The following is a 22,507-nucleotide window of genomic DNA, read 5'->3' as shown; positions in this document are numbered from 1 at the left end:
GCGTCTCAGCTGCGTGGCGTGTCCGTTTTTATTTCGGCTCCCATGTTAACAGTTTAGAGTTTGCACACTGCCTGTGTGAGACGCGCGTCTCAGGCGCGGCACGAGCCGCGTGGAAAACGCGTGCATGCTAGAAATAGAACCGACGCCTATTTTTCACGCGACACGCAAGCATCTTGGAAGCGTTTCCATGCAAAATTGAATAGGAAAATCTGTTTATTTGTCATTTTGACACGAATACATATTAATAAATGTCCTTTTGATGTTAAACGTGTCTAGGTTTTGACATAAATGCAAATATAAATGTAATTTTACAAAATATGATCAATTTTCAAATACTGCTGTATTGAATGAACAGCTTTTAGCAAACTCTATTGATATACTGAGATGAGGAATATATACTGTATGTTTTGTCAAAAATAAAGTCATCAACTAACTAATGAATCCTTTACTTTGAAATACGTATGATAAAATGTATACTTTAGTTCTGAAAGACGTTGACTAGTTTTGAAAAGATTATAAAGTATGTATGTGCATGCATATATATATGTGTGTGTATATATGAAGAGTTCAGATGCAAAAGCCTCTAAATGCTATCTGAAATTTTCTCCTAGAATGATCATTTTTATGAAGCTTGTATATTTAAGTTAGCTATAGGTGACACACCTGAATGAATGGCTCATTAAGTATGCAGGGACGTAGTCTCACCAGGTGTGAACTACTAAATATGCATGATGCTGTTGGAGCGTTTACGCCCCATCCGCATATTGGCTTTCCAAACTAAAAGTGTTTCACAAAACTAAAATCAATGTATCGTTTTATGTGAATGATTAGGCAGGATGATTTTCACATCATTTTGAAGAAAAAAATCTAGGCGATGACATCCATTAGTCCAAAGTCTTATTGCCACATATTTAGTATGTGTTTTGTGGCCTTATTTCAGAAACTTTAATTTTTAGTTTTTTCGATAACCATGCATAAACATTATTCTCTCAAAAATGAAAACATGTACATACATGTGGCTCACATATTATGGAAGTCCTGTTTGTGCTATATAGAGTGAATTTACACCTTTGCCATTGATATATTTATAAGCAACTGAAAAAAGCACAAATGTCAGGGCATGTCAGAACATCTCAAGGACCCCAAAAACACCCCAGACCCCAGAGGGTTAAAGTGAATTTCGTTTTGTATTAATTGTATCTTAATTTTAATCAATGTTTCATCAAACAATTGCCTGGATTTAAAGGGTCATGAAACCCTAAACCAATTTTTCTGAGATTATAACAGAGGTAGGTGTGTTGAACACCATAGAAGACAATGTTATAATCTGTAAAATTTAATAATAGGATATAAATGGTTAAATTTGAGTTTGTATCGGCTATTTTCGTCTTCCGGGTTTGAAATCTTCATCGAGTCCACGTTTTTCTGTACGGATCGTCCGGTGATGACTCATCGTTCTCTCATAATTATTAATGAGGCTGAGCCTTCATATCCAATGAGAAGACTTCACTGAATTAATCATGATACCACGTGGATCTTTCCAAAGACAGATATGTCAAACTGTGATATCGCGTAGTAGATGAGAGAGGCAATGATGGGACGCGCGTTTGTTTTCATGGTGCAAAAGTTCCAGTGCATCTTTCCCCGCGATGCTGCCAGGGCTGGACTCTGACTGCGGGCGGTTGGTTGGCCATCAACCACGGGCACATCTAAACTATGTGTGTGTAGCAACCATTCAACTGGAGAATGGTGGACTTCAGCCTTGTACACCAATGCAGGTTTCGTCTTGCTAGTGATGCGGTCCCGAGGACTTTTCTATCGCTTCAGAGGTGTGTGTGTGTGTGTGTGTGTGTGTGTGTGTGTGTTTGTGTCTAAATGTAACCCTGACCGTTTTTACTTGCCTTTTGTTAAATAATCACTCGTTATTAAAATGTAGATATTTCGATAATACATCAACGCATGCTTAGTTTGTGCAAATTTATGTCACATTCATTGTCCATCTTTAGTGGGTTTAGGGGGCGTGTAGTCTAGGCTATTTACGGAACGTTTTTTTTTTTTTTTAAGCGGAAAATTTATTATTTTCAAATATATGCATTTATAGTGTTAGTGTATATAAACAAATATATATTTTATAATGGCCGATATGCATGTACATGTATATGTTTTAAATAGAATGATTACTGTAGTAGGCTAATATGTGTAGCAGGGCATTCAGTTACTTTTTAAGGACAAAAATAAGGTGTCAGTGTATTTCATTAGACTTTAACTTTGCCAGCTATAAAAAAATCTAGCATTTCCTCACGTTTTACCACTGACAGTGACGGTCGATATGCATTGGCCACTGGCTTTGACCACACCAACTCCCCCTCCCTTCTTCTCACAGCCACCACGCCCATTTAAGTTGCATTTTTCAAAAAGATTATGAGCTAGACTTGAGCTGAAAGAGGGGGGTTTCATGACCCTTTAATAAATAAGAAGTAAATATAGCAGACAATAGATAATCACGACACGGAGGCGCCACCGCGTGAACTGGAGCTCGTCTCATAAATGAACCGAAACTCAGCGTATAAGCTACTTGCCTCACTCTATAGAAAATAGACTGCTCTCTGCTTATGTAATCCGTATGAAATGTGCATTTCTCTCTGGCGCGTTCACTACTGCGAAGATCGCGAGTCTGCATCATCAAACTTCATCTTTGCAGCCGACCAACAATACCGTTTTGACACTCTTTAATGTGGCGTGACAGATCGCTGTAGTGCCTCAGTTCTAGAGGCAGCATGGAGATCAACTTATCTCTTGCTCTTTACTACAAGTTATAGCACCAAATAAACATTAATGAACACCAGGGAGGGTATGTTGAAAAACAGTATAACTAGGGCTGGGCGATAAAAAGGTAATTGTCGCAATATCATTTCTCACTATAATTATAACAAAAGTTTGACAAATGTTCGATACAATATTTATGCACCAAAAGCAGAACGGAGCTACTCTTTTTGAACCAGCTTGACTCAAACAGCAGCACAGTGATAGCTTACTAGAGACTAAACAATACTTTGAGATTCAGTGAGAAGTGCTTGAATTCAGCGAAGAACACGCATGTCTCTGTGATTTAAACTAGTTTAAACCAGATGAAACAGTGCTGAAATTCTCTTTTCCACTGCATGGTATGGCACGCTTTGGTGCTTTTCCTCTGCATGGTACGGCTTGCTTAAATAGTAGCACCTCGGTTGAGGATCCAAACGAGCCATACCGATACTAAAATGTGAAACACTGCAGATCACTGATTGGTCAAGATTAGCTTACCCTCGTGCACCCTCAAGCAAACTAAGCGATGTCGTCTGCACTTTTTTCTCATGGATAACAACATGATCTAAATGGATGGTGAGAAATATCACTATTTCTCAGATGTAAAAACTCTGAGTTAACCTACTTTAGGTTCATCATTCAGTCTCCACTCTTCCTCATTACTGTCATCTACAGCGCTGTCATCTGGGTTGCTGAGAAAAAAAAAAACATTTTTATAAAGAAAAATTTATATTTAGCATCATAAGCACAACTCGTGGTTCTGAGAGATCACCCTACACATTACGTAAGACCACGTAACTATTTCTCAGATGCAAAAACATTTCAAATTCGATCGCACATCAAAGTCAGAGTCCAAACAAGGGGCACTGTCTTTGCCAGCATGGTCATCAAGAGACATCTGAGGGGAGAAAATAATAAATGTCAATGCAGTAAGTGAGTTCAAGCAATACATGAATTTAGCAGTTAGTACAACCCTTATAAATGTGCTATGTCCAAATGTGATCGATCTTCTGGATGATTCATGATGCTGTCATCTTCAATTGAATCAGAATTACAGCTGCATAGACATTGTTTATTTCAGTGTAATTCATATTTGCATAAATATCTCTAATAAATCCAAAAATAGGATAAACAGGACTTCACGTTAAAGATGTATTTATTTTTTTACCTGTCTCCATCATCATTGGGTTCTGAAATAAAGTCAGTAATATTAGGTGTTCTGGGATTTGAAACTTGCAAATAAAACATATGGTAGACTTTTATTACTCAGCTCTCTGAAACACTTGATTCTGATGGGTTAATAGCATAGATAGACTAATAGCAACATCACGCTATCTAATATTTCCTGACAATTTCCCGCAAAAAAAAAAAGAAGAAAATTCTGTTATTCCTGTTTTTTCATCCCCGAATGTAAGACATTGTAAAATTATAATTAAGACGTTAGTAATCCCAATTTATATTTATGATCTTAAATTTCAGTAAAAAAAAAATTCTAAAAACATTTGTTGCGACTCTTCTATTTTAGTGGCAAACTGGCAAATGCAACTGGATCGGTCTGCACTGTCGAGCACTGGATGGTGCCCTTTCAATTAGTATATAGTTCACATTACCAATTTTCTCCATACAGTATTTTGTCGTCCGGGGTAAGGGTTCGTTGTCATCTCGCAAATATCTTCTGTAAAATCTCCTTCTTTTCACAGATGGCTCGATTTTAAGGCCACATTTACACATAGCCGGGTATTTAGAGAAACTAATATTTCCCCCCCTCCGTTTTCAATAATAACATCGTGCACACAACATTGTTTTTCAAAAAAGTTGTCATTTACATCAACTCGCATAAATACGCCGTTGAGCGCCAAACAAACTGTAAACATAGGGCGCTCACATGACGTTAAGCATTTTCTGGCGCATAATGTGACGTTTGAGAACCTAAAACCCTGTTTCTCCCAGTTGACACGGCAACACCTACCTGGCGTTATCAGAAATCTCGACTTTGGCTGGGAAAAAAAAGGGAGTTTTCGTGTAAATGAGAGGCCAAACCGCAGGGAAATATCTGCGTCTTCCCTTTGTGTAAACGGGGCCTAAAGTCCTCTAACTTCAACTCTTCCTTCAGTGTGTGTTGGCGCCAAACAACAGAAATGACGCGAGTGGAGTTTTTGATTCGACGGATCTGATTGGCTACGATTGGCGCTCTTTTTGCTGCCTGTTGCTGAGGCAAATCGAAGTAGAAATAAGTACGTAAGTAGTAGAGATAGTATAAGAGATATAAGTCAAGAAAGCTGCAGCCATGTATGTTCTCGTAAAATGGGTAAAAGAAAACCGAGTAAGTGTGGGCTTGGAGAAGCATGTGAAGGACAGAAAAATGTTGAATGACCCAAAGAGGAATGGCCTGGTGGAACACGGAGCGGTGGAAGTAAAACCACCTAAATGCGGCTGGAAAGCTTTTCCGGCGCTATCTATCGCTAGCTATTTAGCGCTATCATTTTTATGGTCGATGATGCCCAGCTTATTGTTACTTAACCTTCAGACATCGATTTGGTAGATTCGTAAAGTGATTTTGTAACGTATTTAGCTAGCAAGACTGCAAACGTTTTTTAGTTAACCTAGATTACTGTATGAGCCTAGGAAATACTATGTGCTTTTGATTCGTTATTTTCCTCATGGTTTTTAATATATGTTCAAGATTCTGCTCAACACTTTTATAATCACTTTTGCTTTGTTTGAATACAGAGAGCCTTGGGCAAATAAAGAAGGCTGAGTGTCAGTGGATAGAGACGCACAAAATGGCGACTCCATCAAAACCGAAGGTATGTTACACTACATTGAGAGATATGGTCTCTATAATAGTCAAATCTAAAATGTAATGACCTTAATTCGCAATTTCTCTCATTTGACCTCCTTTCTATTACTTTTGTCTACATTCTCTTCTCTTTCCCTTAGCACTTGCTGTTTTGACAGACTACAATAGATATTGAGGAATGTTGTCCAAACACATGTTCATCTAGTCTCTTCCTGTTCAATGACCTTTTTTTTTTTATTTAGTTAAATAGAATTAACTGATGATTTGTTGTCTGTCACATGCAGTGGCAGCTCATGGGTTTTAAAATGGAGGCGGCACACTAAATTGTAATGTCTGGGGGTCCCTTGCTAAGGATGATGATGATGACGATTGTTATTATTATTTGCTTAACTGCTTTAAATGGCTTTTTGGTCACTTTTAGACAGAAATTTAGGAAAAAATACACACATACAACACAATAATACAAATATAATTTCACTCACCTATCACTTGAAGCAATTCCATCCCTTCTTAAATATCTGTGTGAGCGCACTGGACCGTTTAGTGAAGCTGACTGCTGTTGCTGAGTCTTGAGTCCCATGAAAACTTGGTGTGACAAGCAGGGCGGGGCGAGAGCCGTGAGAGCTGTGCCTCGACAAGACGCCACTGGTCATATGTTTATCATAGAAGTTTTTACACACTTGAGCTTCAAACTATTTTGGATGGTACCTGTATTATTATTCATAATTACTGCTGACCCTTTACACTCCATTAGAGTTGCCACCTTTGTTCTCTTACGAGAGTTCTCTCGTACTGCGTTTGAATAAACGCTGCGGGAAAAGTCTCTTTTCACGAAATACTGAAGCAAAATTATCCTTAATTTTCATATTTGTAAAACGCATTGCAGCAGTGCACAGCCATGGCGAGACGGCTCGCTCACTCATTGGCTGTTCTGCGGCAACTGCATGAGCCTATCGAGCGAGGGCTGATGCAACATCAGACCAATGAGAGCGCTTCGCGCGCTCCTCGTCACATCCCGCCGAAACGGGTGTGGCCATCCCCTATAAAAGGAGCTCGAGTAGGCTGATTCAACTGATTTTCATCTCTTCAGCGAAGCTCACGCATCGCTGGATCACGAAGAAGCAAGCGTCGTCGAGGCAAGCTTTTCAGCGGGACGAGCCCTTGAAGCCGCTGGCCTTCGCCGCCTCTACTGCCGTACCTGCTGCGCTTTCCGGCGCTTCATATCCTTTTACCTGCTCTGTTCTGTGTGCAGTGTTCCCTGAACACTCACCCCTAAAAGAGCCGCGTCTTTATCAAGATGCCATCCTGTGGCTCGTGCCGAGCCCCGCTCACCGAGGGAGACCGCCATGTTATTTGCGTCTCCTGTCTGGGCGAAGATCACGCAGCGCTCGCGCTCGCTGACGGCGGCTGCCCTCACTGCGAGCTTTTGCCGATGGTGACTCTGCGGACTCGCCTGGCACATTTCTCCGAGCCTGCGCCCCCCGCCGCGGTGCCGCGCCGCAAGAAGCGCCGCTCGCAGCGGGCCCCGGAACCCTCTTCCCGACAAAGCTCGCCGGCTCGCCCGCCAGCTTCGCCGGCTTCCCCCGAAGCACTTCCCGATGCTCAGCGCCCGCAGTCTGCCGCCGCTTCATCTGAGGAAGTTGTTTCTGAAGTCGAGTCGGTCGAAAAGGATTCCTGCTCTCTGCTAGCTTCAGGCAGTGAGGACTGGGCGAGCTCTGCGGACCTCACGCCTCCTGCCCGAAAGCCGTCGGCTAGAGCTAGCATCGAGAGGGAGCTCATGCGAGTACTCGCGTTGGCCGCGGCGAGCCTCGGCCTCGAGTGGTCTGCACCGGAACTCCCCTCGCGCACCCGGCTTGATGGTAGCTTCCTCCCTGGTGAGCGCACTTCTCCTGTGTCTAAGCCCGCTCCGTTTCTTCCTGAGCTTCATGAAGAAGTGGCGAAGGCCTGGAACGCTCCCTTTTCTGCACGAACACGTTCGTCTGTATCCCCAGCATTTTCCTCCCTGGATAATGCTCAGGACCGAGGCTACCTCACTCTGCCGCCGGTGGAACAGGCGATAGCAGCCCACCTTTGCCCGCCCTCTGCTGGACGGCGGACTAAGCCTATGCTGCCGTCAAAAGCCTGCCGCATGACGTCGTCGCTGCTCGCGCGGATCTTCTCCGCCGCTGGGCAGGCGGCATCGGCCCTGCACACCATGGCCACGCTTCAGGTTTTCCAAGGCGATCTCCTCCGCAAACTGGACGAGATGGGACCTGAAGCTATCTGCATCACGGACCTGAGAAGCGCGTCGGATCTCTCCCTCCGCGCTACCAAGGCTGCAGCACAAGCCATGGGACACTGTATGGCTTCCGCTACCGTAGCCGAGAGGCATTTGTGGCTGACGCTCACGGAGATGGCTGATGCAGAGCGCAACGCGTTCCTCGACGCCCCGCTATCCTCCGCTGGCCTCTTTGGATCTTCTCTCTCCGAGTTCGTGGAGAGATTTTCCGAAGCCCAGAAAGCGTCACAGGCATTCAAGCACTTCCTGCCGAAGCGCTCCAGTTCCGCAGCGGGCCGTGAGAAGCAGGCCCCTCGGAGCTCACAGCCTCAGCCCCCGGCCGCCCCCTCACAGCGACAGCAGCGCAGCTCACGCCCTCGCTCTCGCTCTACCAGCCGCCGCCCCACTCACCGCGGGCCGCGACCAAGGGTTGTGTTGAAGCCGGAAGCCCCAAAGAAGTCCTAGCACGCCTAGGAAAGCGCAGGTGTGTAAGCCCCGTTGCGACCGGGCCCTCACCAAAGCGCACCGCTGTCTCAGTCCCAGGAATTGCGACTGCTTCAGCGTTCTCAGCAGAGCACAAGCCCGCACAGCTGCCCGCTTGCCTGCACACAAAAGCCGTTTTTACAGCTACCCAGATAAATCCCGAAAAGAGTGTATTTTCTGGTGTCCCGGCCAAGGCCGATGGTGCTATAAATGTAGTGTTGATGCCCACTTCCCTGTGCCCATCCCTACACACAAGCACAGCCCTGCACACAGGGCCCGTACTCATAAGATCGACGCAGTTCGATCGCGCCACAAACATAGTCAAAGTGCCCACTTCCCAGTGCCCACAAACGCTATGTCTGGCAAGCCACAGGCTCCCTGTAAAAACGGGACCTGTGAGCACCCGCTCTGTTCAAGCAGACAGCGCGGCCAAAGCAGTAAACGTGCCCGGTCCCCGCCCACGTTCACTTGTAGGCTGCATGAGTCCCATGAGACCTTCTCAGACCTCCCTCGTTCAGATAAACACTGTAGCGGGGTCGAGGATGAGCGTGTTGCCCGCTGTATTACGCGCGCTCCCCGCCTCAAATGTCACAGGCGTAACGCCTATGCTAGCGCGCCCCGAAGCGCCGCCGTCGCACAGCGAACAGAGCGCGCTTCGCATCCAACCCCTAGCCGGCCATGCAGACGCATGGGCCGCGCTTCCAGGGGTTTCGGACTGGGTGCTAGACATTATAAAGAGAGGCTTCTCGCTACAGTTTTGTCGGCGCCCTCCACGCTTCACAGCGCGCGTCGAAACTACGGTGAATTCAGAAGTAGCACACCTACTTCGCGCCGAAATATCAAAACTGTTGAGCAAAGGGGCGATACAACATGTATCCCAAGCTCAAAGCGAAGGGGGGCTATACAGCAGATACTTCCTAGTCCCCAAAAAGGACGGTGGTATCAGACCCATACTAGATCTAAGACGACTAAACAGAGCTTTAGTGAAACGCAGTTTCAAAATGCTCACAACCAGCAAAATCCTCGCGCACATTCGCCGAGAAGACTGGTTTATGTCGATAGATCTAAAGGACGCGTATTTCCAAATACAGATAGCGTCACGCCACAGGCGATTCTTGAGATTCGCCTTCGAGGGTCGGGCATACCAGTATACAGTCCTGCCATTCGGCTTGTCCCTGGCACCCCGTACATTTACGAAGTGCATGGACGCAGCGCTCGCCCCCCTCAGACTCAGGGGCATGCGAGTGCTGAACTATTTGGACGACTGGCTGATCATAGCTCAATCACGATCTCAGCTCGTGGAGCACAGAACCATGTTACTCGATCACCTCGAGAATCTTGGTATCACGATCAATTGGACGAAGAGCTCCTTGAACCCCAGCCAAACTATTTCGTTTCTGGGCATCGTTCTGGACTCTCGTTCTATGACGGCGCGGCTGTCGCAACAGCGCGCGCTGCGCATACAGCACGCAGCGAGGTCCTTCCGCTGCGGTGCGATTATCCCGCTCAAACGTTTTCAGAGGATGCTGGGCCTCATGGCCTCAGCATCATCAGTTCTCCAGCTGGGCCTGCTTCGCATGCGCCCTCTGCAGTTCTGGTTGAAAGCGCGAGTGCCACGCGGAGCGTGGGCACTCAGCCGATTGCGCCTCAAAGTCGATCAAGACTGCGCAGCAGCCCTGAGACCATGGGCGGCGGGCGATTGGTACCGTTCAGGTGTAAGCCTGGGGACTTCCTCGAGAGTGAAAGTGGTGTCTACGGACGCATCCACCTCGGGATGGGGAGCGCTGCTCGAGGGCAGGCCGTTCTTTGGCCTCTGGTCAGAACGAGAAAAGCTCCATCATATCAACTGCCTGGAAATGCTAGCAGTTCACAACGCGCTGACGCGCTTTTGTCCCCACATCAAGGACCAACACGTCGTAGTCCGCTCGGACAACACGGCCGTGGTGTCCTACATAAATCGCCAAGGCGGTCTCGGTTCCAGTTCCCTTTACAGGCTGGCCGAGCGCCTCCTAATATGGGCTCAGCGCAACCTGAGCTCGCTGAGAGCGGTGCATGTGCCCGGGACACTCAACCTGGGTCCAGACAGGCTGTCCAGGAACAATGTTCCCACGGGCGAATGGTCTCTACACCCACAAACAGTCCGGCTGTTGTGGCAGAGATTCGGCAGAGCGGAGGTGGACCTATTCGCGTCCCCAGAAAACGCTCATTGCCCCGTGTTCTTTTCAAAGAACGACAGCGCGCTGTCCCACAAGTGGCCGCACTGCCCGCTATACGCGTTTCCCCCAGTCTCCCTCCTACCTCAGGTGCTGGAGCGAGTCAGGGAAGTGAAATGCCCAGTACTGCTTATAGCACCGTTCTGGGACAACCAAGCCTGGTTTCCAGTCCTGATGCAGTTAGCAGACTCCGCTCCATGGCCAGTGCCATTGAGGAGAGATCTCCTCTCGCAGGCCAGGGGCTCGATTTGGCACCCACACCCAGAGCTGTGGTCCCTTCATGCGTGGACGTTCAACGGTTACCCGTTAGCCTCACGGATGGAGTGCTGAACACCATCACTCAGGCTAGAGCGCCTTCCACCAGGCGGCTTTATGCCTCGAAGTGGTCGGTTTTCTCCAGCTGGTGTACAGCTCGGGGCCTGTCACCCCTCGATTGTGAGGTGACGGAGGTTCTCTCCTTCCTACAAGAGCTGTTGGATAAGGGCAGATCCCCTTCCACGCTCAAAGTCTATGTGGCGGCTATCGCAGCGTGCTCGACAGCAACGCCAGGCCAGTCACTGGGAAGGAACGATTTAGTCATCCGCTTCCTCAGGGGAGCTAGGAGGCTGAATCCCCCCAGACCTCCCTCAGTCCCGGTGTGGGACCTTTCTACGGTCTTGGCAGCCATGAAAGGCCCCCCCTTTGAGCCTATCCAATCTGTTAGCCTCAAACATCTGTCTTTCAAAACGGTGTTTTTGATGGCCCTCGCTTCGGTGAAGCGCATAGGCGATCTGCACGCGCTCTCTGTGAGTCCAACGTGCTTGGAGTTTGGGCCCAATGACTCCAAAGTCATACTCAAACCTAAGCACGGCTACGTGCCGAAATCCCTCAACACTCCGTTTAGGGCTCAGGTTATTTCCCTGTCTGCCCTGCCGGGGTCAAACGAGGAAGGGGACTCGAGCTGTCTTTGCCCCGTTAGGGCGTTAAGAGCTTATGTGTCCCGCTCCGCTGCCTTCAGACAGACGGAGCAGCTCTTTGTCTCGTTCAGTGGACGTTCCAAGGGAACGGCTGTTTCGAAACAGAGCCTGTCCAGATGGGTGGTTGACGCCATAACAATGGCTTATACTACCAAGGGCCTTCAGTGCCCGTTGGGCATTAGAGCGCATTCCACGAGAGGCGTTGCCTCATCGTGGGCCTGGTCTAGCGGGATTTCCTTACAGGAAATATGTACGGCGGCGGGCTGGGCCTCGCCGTCTACATTCATAAGGTTCTACAACCTAGAAGTTCCCGCCTTGCAGGCCAGGTTGTTTTCGGTTTAGCCGTATCAGCTGTCTACCACGACACTGATTTCGCAGGCGCACAACGCCACCGAATACTTCACCGCACTTGCAAGCCAAGTATTTTCGGCGTATTCGAGTCAGCTGTCTAAACACGGCACTGATATCGCAGACGCACAGCGCCGCCGAAGTTCTCTGGGCAGAATTGTGTAAGACCCATGTTTTCCCACATTAGCCAGGCTCCCTCCTGCCTATGTGATGTTATATCGCGTCTAGAACGCACCTATTTGGGCGAAAGTGTGTAAGTCCCACATTTCCCACATTAGCCAGGCTCTCCCTGCCTATGTGACGTTGTATCGCGCCTAAGGGCGCATATATCTGGGCAAATTTGCGTAAGACCCACATTTCCCACATTAGCCAGGCCTTCCCCTGCCTATGTGATGTCATACCGCGTCTTAGGACGCAGCTATCTGAGGGTGGTTGTCCCCCCCCCCCCTCCAGACTCTCCGAGTCTACCGGGTGATTATGCACTGTATACCTGGACTAGCTTCCAGTGGTCGGTGTTTTCTCATCCCAGCACGCACGGCGTCTTACAAGTGGTTCCCGCAGCGTTTATTCAAACGCAGTACGAGAGAACTCTCGTAAGAGAACGTACTCGGTTACTAACGTAACCTCGGTTCTCTCTAGAAGAGGGAACGAGTACTGCGTTCCCTGCCGTGCGCGCGGTTCGCTCTGGTTCGCTTCGGCGATGAAAACCAGTTGAATCAGCCTACTCGAGCTCCTTTTATAGGGGATGGCCACACCCGTTTCGGCGGGATGTGACGAGGAGCGCGCGAAGCGCTCTCATTGGTCTGATGTTGCATCAGCCCTCGCTCGATAGGCTCATGCAGTTGCCACAGAACAGCCAATGAGTGAGCGAGCCGTCTCGCCATGGCTGTGCACTGCTGCAATGCGTTTTACAAATATGAAAATTAAGGATAATTTTGCTTCAGTATTTCGTGAAAAGAGACTTTTCCCGCAGCGTTTATTCAAACGCAGTACTCGTTCCCTCTTCTAGAGAGAACCGAGGTTACGTTAGTAACCGAGTACGATTTGTGAAAAACCGGGAAACTCAGATGAAATTTGTTTTTTTTTTTGTTTGTTTTTTTTTTTGGGGGGGGGATCAACCCATATTTGCAAATATACTATGTTAACAGTTGTAGGACTCCCTATTGCCTCTCTTAACTATATTTGTCCTGACGTAGATACTCTTCCTGATGATTTTGGCAGGACACAAAACACAGGTAGCGGAGAACGGGTCTCCTTGGGTGGGCCTTACCCATTCAGTAAAGGTTTCTCTTTTCGCCCAGTCTGAGTTGTCGGTTGTAAATCGTTTTTTCTTTGACAAACGAAAAAAATACAAATAGTTTTTTCTTTGACACTGGTGGCTCATCCGATTTTGTTGTGTTATCCTCCTCGTCCGTCTCTCCCCCCATTTCACAAAACTGAGTAAATAGAAAGTTTTAAAAAAGCTAGCTAGCAACTGAACTCACACTGTTTCATCCTGGATGTGTGTGGATGCGTGCGACCGACCGACAGCACAAGCAGTTTTACCTGTTTTTACCAATTTTTTACCCGTTTACGGACACAGGATTGGATGTACACAACCATGAAGAAAACACAGTAACAGTAGAAGGAAACAGTTTAATTTGAAACCAGGAAATTCTACTTAAGAAGTACATTTTCACACAAAAAAAACGGGACAATTCGAGTCCCGGGAAAGAATATAAATTTGGGACTGTCGCTCAAAAAAGAGAACAATCCCTGGAAAACCGGGACGGGTGGCAATGCTACACTCCATGCACTTGTTTTTCAGACAGAGGATGACTCAAACGCCATGACTCCGGAGCATGATTCAATCTGGACACCAAAACGGCCTAAGGTAAATGTAAAATCGGATTTGTTTACACTTATTTATGTGGAAAAGTGTCTTTTTCATACATATGTCACCAAATAGGCAGTACATGCTGAGAGAAAACAAAAAACAATTATCTTCAATTATCTGAAACAGATATCTTTTCATAATTACAAGATTCTAGAAAGTTGTTCAGCACTTCAAGTGGCTTTCTCCATTTTCTTACTACAAAATGATGTAAAGGAGCTCGAGGAGAGGCTAAAAACCAAGGAAAAGGAGATAAGGCGTTTGCAAGAGGGTAAGCAATTCCATTTTACAGTTCCATCAGTACTGCATTTTTTTCCTTTTCTCCTAGTGAGATTTGCAATCAAAATTACTGATTTTGTAGTGGTAATTTCAAGAAATGTGCACCCAAAAATTCACCCTCAAGTTGTTACAAACCTGTATGAGTTCCTTTCTTCTGTTAACACAAAAGAGGTTTGGAACAGCTTGAGGGTGAGTAAGTGATGACAAAATGTAAATTTTTGGGTGAACTATTTTAATTTGATCATTCATACACATATCGCCTTTGCTTTGTTTCACACTGACCACTCACTGACATAAACATCTTTATCCTCATGAAAATAATATACAACTTTAATTAAAGGTACACTATGGCTACGTTTACACTGCAAGTCTTATTGCACAGATCACATCGTTTGACCATATTGACATTTTCTTTAGACACTACTGGTATCCGATATCTGTGTTTACATTAATAGTGAAAAACTGGAGGGACTGATTATAATATTTTAATAATATAAATACTACAACTAATAAGTCACAACTCGATTGATGTGTGTGTGTTAACTGTTCATTCCTTTGGTTTGATTGTAGGACTTGCTGATACAAAAGCTTGACCAATTGAACGTGTCCATGCGACAGGAAGTAAGTGTACTTGAAAAATGGCAAAGCACTGCCCTTAATGCACACTAATCTCTAATACCAATTTGGAGCAGTATTTGAGGCTAAGCGTATCCCATCCATTACTTTAGGGCTGGGCGATATGGGCAAAAAAAGTATCATAGTTAAAAAAAAAATTCATATCAGTTGATATCAATAATTATCACGATAAATGGCAAATGGAAATGGGACACTTTAAATGCAGTTTCAGTATTTTATATTTTGTTCCTGGAGTTCATAATGTTTGCAAAGTGTGTTGCACTAAAAATGTCCAATGTTTGCAAATGTGATCATTTTCTAATCTCAACTCTTAAATGTGTAAATATCAAGAATATTTTGATTATCCATTTCATGACTCCTTTAGCACACAAAAATGTTCTTTTTCACATCTCCAATGCAAAAAGAGTAGCCTGGGAAAACCCAGACAACTTCCGGCAAATTTAGATTTGCTCTGCAAGTAAGTCTGGCAAAGAGCTCATTCAAGCCCATTTCCCCATGCTGAAAAATCAAGGCACCAATCAAAAACGTTGAGGCGGGCTTTACACATGACGATCGCTCTGATTGGTTTTAGGTCTAGCCTATCCAGAGGCATTTGAGCGACGTCCACTCCGACGTCCGTTGGTGAAGCACGCCAACTTTTAAATGCATTATTATATTCAAATTGCAAATACATGAGGACAGTCTCCATGAAAGACCCACTGGCAGATGAACGTGCTACTACATTTCTCTCCGAAACGGTAGGAAATTAAATTAGATTTAATAGAGGATTTTAACTGTGACAAGATGATTGACAGGGCAGTTTACATGATGGGATGCACGCGACAGATCCGTCCGATAAAGATGACGAAGTAGTATGTCCCAAAGCTTGCCCACTTTTTTGCTACACATTCAAAAGTAAATACATTTTCTTCACAAAAAGAGTATATACTTTTATGGCGTAGTGTAACTTAGGCGAATTGGGACGCAGCATATGGCTTTACACATGACGATCTCTGATTGGTTTTAGGAGTTTTAGGTCTATCCAATTGTGCCCAGAGGCATTATAGCGACGTCCGTTGGTGACGCCCCTTTGGAAATGAGTTATTAAAGGAGCTTTGCCAGACCATATCTCAGTTACTACAGAGAATGGCCTGGTTTTAACCAGGCTACAAAAAGAGGTTATACTCTAATGAAAATAATACTTTTGCACTCATGGATGAAACATTGACATCTGTTTTACACAGTATGGATTATAGGATTATTTAGGCCCTCTTTGGCAGCTTACTCCAAACTTATTTTAAAATTTTAATTTTATCAATCTCATTTCTTACAGACCATGTCAAAAAGACACACCCAGGCATCGGAGGCACTGAGATCAAGGTCTGCATGGCACAAGTTAAAAGATCTGAGAAGACGAGCAGAAAGGTAATCTTCAAATGATCAACATCCAAGTGTGATCCCCCTGTGGTCTGATCCATCTATCCTGAACTCTAACACTGTATTCACAAAACATTTAATGATACTAATAACAATAACAATAACAAATTAACAATAATAATATCACTAAAATTATATAGGCTTAATAGCTAAAAGTCTTTAGATCCGAACACAGCAAATCAGTCATCTGTGAAAATCAAAAGCAGCTTCAAACACCACCTTAAAAGAAAACGTTTATCATGAAATCAAAATTGACCCTATTTACTTTGTTAGCGCACATTGCTTTGTCTTGTGGTGAACAATTAATCCGTTTAAGTTAATACGCAGAAAAAATGTGTTTGTCGGGGTAATCTTTAATCAAAATGTGAAAATTTGCTTCCGCCCTGGAATGGCATCCCTTCTCTGATGACGTCTATTTGACGACTTGGGTTTGAATATCCTTAACCCTCCTGTAACCCAGGTTAGAAATATAAATACACAACCTCAAAAGAAAAGAGAGGACATCTTAAAATTACGTTCTGTGACTTAACTAACCAGTTTAAATGTTTAAAACACTTTTAATGTGAGGAGAAAAAAAGAACACGGCCCTTTTAAGAATAACGCACGTGCTGATTAGGGAAGGGAGAGAATGCGCTAGATGAGAGGTGACGCTGAGAGTGATCGGTTGAGTAAAGAAAAATAACTTTGATTTTATGCTTGTGAAAGTAAATTTAATTTGTTCTGAGGTGCTACATTGGTGAAATCTTTTCCATTTACATCTGTGGGATTGACTTGGAGTATCCCAGCTAGCAAAAATTGTGCGGGCCGAACGCGGCCCGATTAAGGCTAAAGACACTCGGCCGAGCGCTCGGTTTTAACGCGGCCCGATTGCGGAACCCCGAGTGAGAGGACGTAAGCTCGCCTCTAATCCCGTTCCTTATTTATTTGAACTTTATTGATTTCCACTCATACTAAATATACATATATACATATATTAATACTAAAATTGCTTAGCAGACGCTATTTATGCAAGATAAACAAAGTAAAACAGCACAAGGAAGACAGGTTTCATGTTTAAAGCATTTTTTTTTAATTGGACCACACTACAAAAATAGGATAAATGAACACAAACACACTTTTTAACAGCAGATTTGAATTGAAAAGAATAGAATATAATAGAATAGAAATAATATCACAGCATTAATGTCTAATCAAGGAGTTAAAATACTATTTTCTAATATCAACATTTTTAACTTTGAAACATTTAATTCTGGCCCACTGCGTTTTTGAGTTGTCTACGCACACACACTTTTTAACAACAGATTTGAATTGAAAAGAATAGAATAGAATAGAATAGAATAGAAATAATATCACAGCATTAATGTAGAATCAAGGAGTTAAAATACTATTTTCTAATATCAACATTTTTAACTTTGAAACATTTAATTCTGGCCCACTGCGTTTTTGAGTTGTCTACGCACACACACTTTTTAATAACAGATTTGAATGAAAAGAATAAAATAGCATAGAAATAATATCACAGCATTAAATTATGTCATTAATGACTCACCCTCATGTCGTTCCAAGCCCGTAAGACCTCCGTTCATCTTCGGAACACAGTTTAAGATATTTTAGTTTTAATCCAAGAGCTTTCTGTCCCTCCATTGAAAATGTATGTACGGTATACTGTCCATGTCCAGAAAGGCAATACAGACATCATCAAAGTAGTCCATGTGACATCAGTGGGTTAGTTAGAAGTTTTTGAAGCATTGAAAATACATTTTGGTCCAAAAATAACAAAAACTACGACTTTATTCAGCATTGTATTCTCTTCCGGGTCTGTTGTCAATCCACGTTCACGACTCCGCAGTGATGCTGCTGACGTCTCGTTTACAGTCTGAGGGTGTATTCAAGCTATTCTACATTGTTTGTATTTTGGTATTGCTATATTTTTTAAAATGGTGCGTAAGTGTGCATGTCGCGGATGTCCCAATCGCCACCAGATAACACGTCAGCAGCGTCACTGCGGAGTCGTGAACGTGGATTGACAACAGAAGGAAAACCACACTTCGCCGTTTTTCCCAATCCACCCAGATCCAGGATCCTCCGAATCCTCCTCGCCTTCAGTGGAAGCTAGAGAGGATGATGAGGGTGCCACATCCAAATCAGGATCTGACTCTCCTGAGTCTGTGGTGTCAGAGGGAGAAGACGATACATCCTGTATCCGGTTAGTCATCCTGCAGCTCGCTGGAGGGGTCAGGCTGCATAATCATCTCTAAAACTTCACTACAAGTCAAGCCCTTTCTCATGTTGCTTGCTGCTCTTCTCACCATCAAATGACCAGCATGCTTGCATGCAAGTGTTTACATCCACTTGCTTTGTTTTTGTTTAGTCTGCATTTCTTACCATCAAAAGGCAGCAGATGCATAAATACACTTACTTTGTTTTTGTTTACTCCATGTAGTTCTGAGAGCTGAGGTGCATATTTTGATTTTCTCAGACGCATCAAGGTGAGTTCACACACACACACACACACACACACACATACTTGTTTTTGTGGTATAGAAGGACACTGATGCCCAAACAAGTTTGGTGGTGGTATATGGGGACACCCCTTTCCCAATGCCCTACAGTGATGATAAAACTATCAAAAATTTTGTTTTAACCTGCAGATCTCAAATCTGACTTCAAATGTTCTATACACACAACAGAACAGAAAATATGACCATATGATATTTTGGTGGTATACAAGGACATTCCCGCCCATCCTAAAATGTTCCCGCCTATGACATAATTGTGATTTTTGGGGCCCGACCTGATTATGAGGACACTCTTTTTACAATACACTAAATATGTCATTTCAGTGGATTACAGGGACAAATGTGTTTTACTGGTACATGACCACACACACACACAAAGCTGACAACACAGTGTATTACCAAGACTAAGGTGATTAAAGAGGACTGGATCTTACACACAATACACAACTGCACAATCCAACATTACAGGGACCGGTGTGTTTAATGGTACATGACCACACACACATACAAACCTGACAAAACGGTGTATTACCAAGACTAAGGTGATTAAAGAGGACTGGATCTTACACAAATACACAATACACAAAATAACTTAACATTACAGGGACCAAAGTGTTTTAAAAGTACTTTAATTACAACTTAACAATGAGTTTTCCAAGATTGGAATCATTCAAAACGTTTCCAAAAAACAGACAAAACTGCCCGTTTTGAAACAGGAACATTTTAACGGTTATTAAACAGGCATTGTAATGTATAAGCTTAACTTACTGAACATGCAATGGATGCTATCACATGATAAACTTTTATGAGGGACTCTAACCAAAAGAAATAACAATTCTGTCAGCATTTCCTCACCCTCATGTTGTTTCAAACATGTATGACTTTCTATCTTCAGTGGAACACAAAAGGAGATGTTTAGCAGAATGTTAGGGCCAACCTCAGCTTCAGCGGGAATAGAGTTACAGTACACTCGTGTCTATCTCTATTCGCTCAGAAGGTGTTTATACAGTACACTCGTGTCTATCTCTATTCGCTCAGAAGGTGTTTATACAGTACACTCGTGTCTATCTCTATTCGCTCAGAAGGTGTTTATACAGTACACTCGTGTCTATCTGTATTCGCTCAGAAGGTGTTAATACAGTACACTCGTGTCTATCTCTATTCGCTCAGAAGGTGTTTATACAGTACACTCGTGTCTATCTCTATTCGCTCAGAAGGTGTTTATACAGTACACTCGTGTCTATCTCTATTCGCTCAGAAGGTGTTTATACAGTACACTCGTGTCTATCTGTATTCGCTCAGAAGGTGTTAATACAGTACACTCGTGTCTATCTCTATTCGCTCAGAAGGTGTTTATACAGTACACTCGTGTCTATCTCTATTCGCTCAGAAGGTGTTTTTACAGTACACTCGTGTCTATCTCTATTCGCTCAGAAGGTGTTTATACAGTACACTCGTGTCTATCTCTATTCACTCAGGTGTTTATACAGTACACTCGTGTCTATCTCTATTCGCTCAGAAGGTGTTTTTACAGTACACTCGTGTCTATCTCTATTCGCTCAGAAGGTGTTTATACAGTACACTCGTGTCTATCTCTTCGCTCAGAAGATGTTTATACAGTACACTCGTGTCTATCTCTATTCGCTCAGGTGTTTATACAGTACACTCGTGTCTATATTCGCTCAGGTGTTTATACAGTACACTCGTGTCTATATTCGCTCAGGTGTTTATACAGTACACTCGTGTCTATCTCTATTCGCTCAGGTGTTTATACAGTACACTCGTGTCTATCTCTATTCGCTCAGAAGGTGTTAATACAGTACACTCGTGTCTATCTCTATTCGCTCAGGTGTTTATACAGTACACTCGTGTCTATCTCTATTCGCTCAGAAGGTGTTTATACAGTACACTCGTGTCTATCTCTATTCGCTCAGAAGGTGTTTATACAGTACACTCGTGTCTATATTCGCTCAGAAGGTGTTTATACAGTACACTCGTGTCTATCTCTATTCGCTCAGAAGGTGTTTATACAGTACACTCGTGTCTATCTCTATTCGCTCAGAAGGTGTTTATACAGTACACTCGTGTCTATCTCTATTCGCTTAGAAGGTGTTTATACAGTACACTCGTGTCTATCTCTATTCGCTCAGAAGGTGTTTATACAGTACACTCGTGTATCTCTATTCGCTCAGGTGTTTATACAGTACACTCGTGTCTATCTCTATTCGCTCAGAAGGTGTTTATACAGTACACTCGTGTCTATCTCTATTCGCTCAGAAGGTGTTTATACAGTACACTCGTGTCTATCTGTATTCGCTCAGAAGGTGTTTATACAGTACACTCGTGTCTATCTCTATTCGCTCAGAAGGTGTTAATACAGTACACTCGTGTCTATCTCTATTCGCTCAGAAGGTGTTTATACAGTACACTCGTGTCTATCTCTATTTGCTCAGAAGGTGTTTATACAGTACACTCGTGTCTATCTGTATTCGCTCAGAAGGTGTTTATACAGTACACTCGTGTCTATCTCTATTCGCTCAGAAGGTGTTTATACAGTACACTCGTGTCTATCTCTATTCGCTCAGAAGGTGTTTATACAGTACACTCGTGTCTATCTCTATTTGCTCAGAAGGTGTTTATACAGTACACTCGTGTCTATATTCGCCCAGAAGGTGTTTATACAGTACACTCGTGTCTATCTCTATTCGCTCAGAAGGTGTTTATACAGTACACTCGTGTCTATCTCTATTCACTCAGAAGGTGTTTATACAGTACACTCGTGTCTATCTCTATTCGCTCAGAAGGTGTTTATACAGTACACTCGTGTCTATCTCTATTCGCTCAGGTGTTTATACAGTACACTCGTGTCTATCTCTATTCGCTCAGAAGGTGTTTATACAGTACACTCGTGTCTATCTCTATTCGCTCAGAAGGTGTTTTTACAGTACACTCGTGTCTATCTCTATTCGCTCAGAAGGTGTTTATACAGTACACTCGTGTCTATCTGTATTCGCTCAGAAGGTGTTTATACAGTACACTCGTGTCTATCTCTATTTGCTCAGAAGGTGTTTATACAGTACACTCGTGTCTATCTCTATTTGCTCAGAAGGTGTTTATACAGTACACTCGTGTCTATCTCTATTTGCTCAGAAGGTGTTTATACAGTACACTCGTGTCTATCTCTATTCGCTCAGAAGGTGTTTATACAGTACACTCGTGTCTATCTCTATTCGCTCAGAAGGTGTTTATACAGTACACTCGTGTCTATATTCGCTCAGGTGTTTATACAGTACACTCGTGTCTATATTCGATCAGGTGTTTATACAGTACACTCGTGTCTATATTCGCTCAGGTGTTTATACAGTACACTCGTGTCTATCTCTATTCGCTCAGAAGGTGTTTATACAGTACACTCGTGTCTATCTCTATTCGCTCAGAAGGTGTTTATATAGTACACTCGTGTCTATCTCTATTCGCTCAGAAGGCGTTTATACAGTACACTCGTGTATATCTCTATTCGCTCAGGTGTTTTTACAGTACACTCGTGTCTATCTCTATTCGCTCAGAAGGTGTTTATACAGTACACTCGTGTCTATCTCTATTCGCTCAGAAGGTGTTTATACAGTACACTCGTGTCTCTCTATTCGCTCAGAAGGTGTTTATACAGTACACTCGTGTCTATCTCTATTCGCTCAGAAGGTGTTTATACAGTACACTCGTGTCTATCTCTATTCGCTCAGAAGGTGTTTATACAGTACACTCGTGTCTATCTCTATTCGCTCAGAAGGTGTTTTTACAGTACACTCGTGTCTATCTCTATTCGCTCAGAAGGTGTTTATACAGTACACTCGTGTCTATCTCTTTTCGCTCAGAAGGTGTTTATACAGTACACTCGTGTCTATCTCTATTCGCTCAGAAGGTG

This window comes from Scardinius erythrophthalmus (assembly GCF_964197995.2).
Source record: "Scardinius erythrophthalmus genome assembly, chromosome: 9".
Taxonomy (NCBI): Eukaryota; Metazoa; Chordata; class Actinopteri; order Cypriniformes; family Leuciscidae; genus Scardinius; species Scardinius erythrophthalmus.
The sequence above is the reverse complement of the archived record's forward strand: the minus strand, read 5'-3'. Positions refer to the sequence as shown.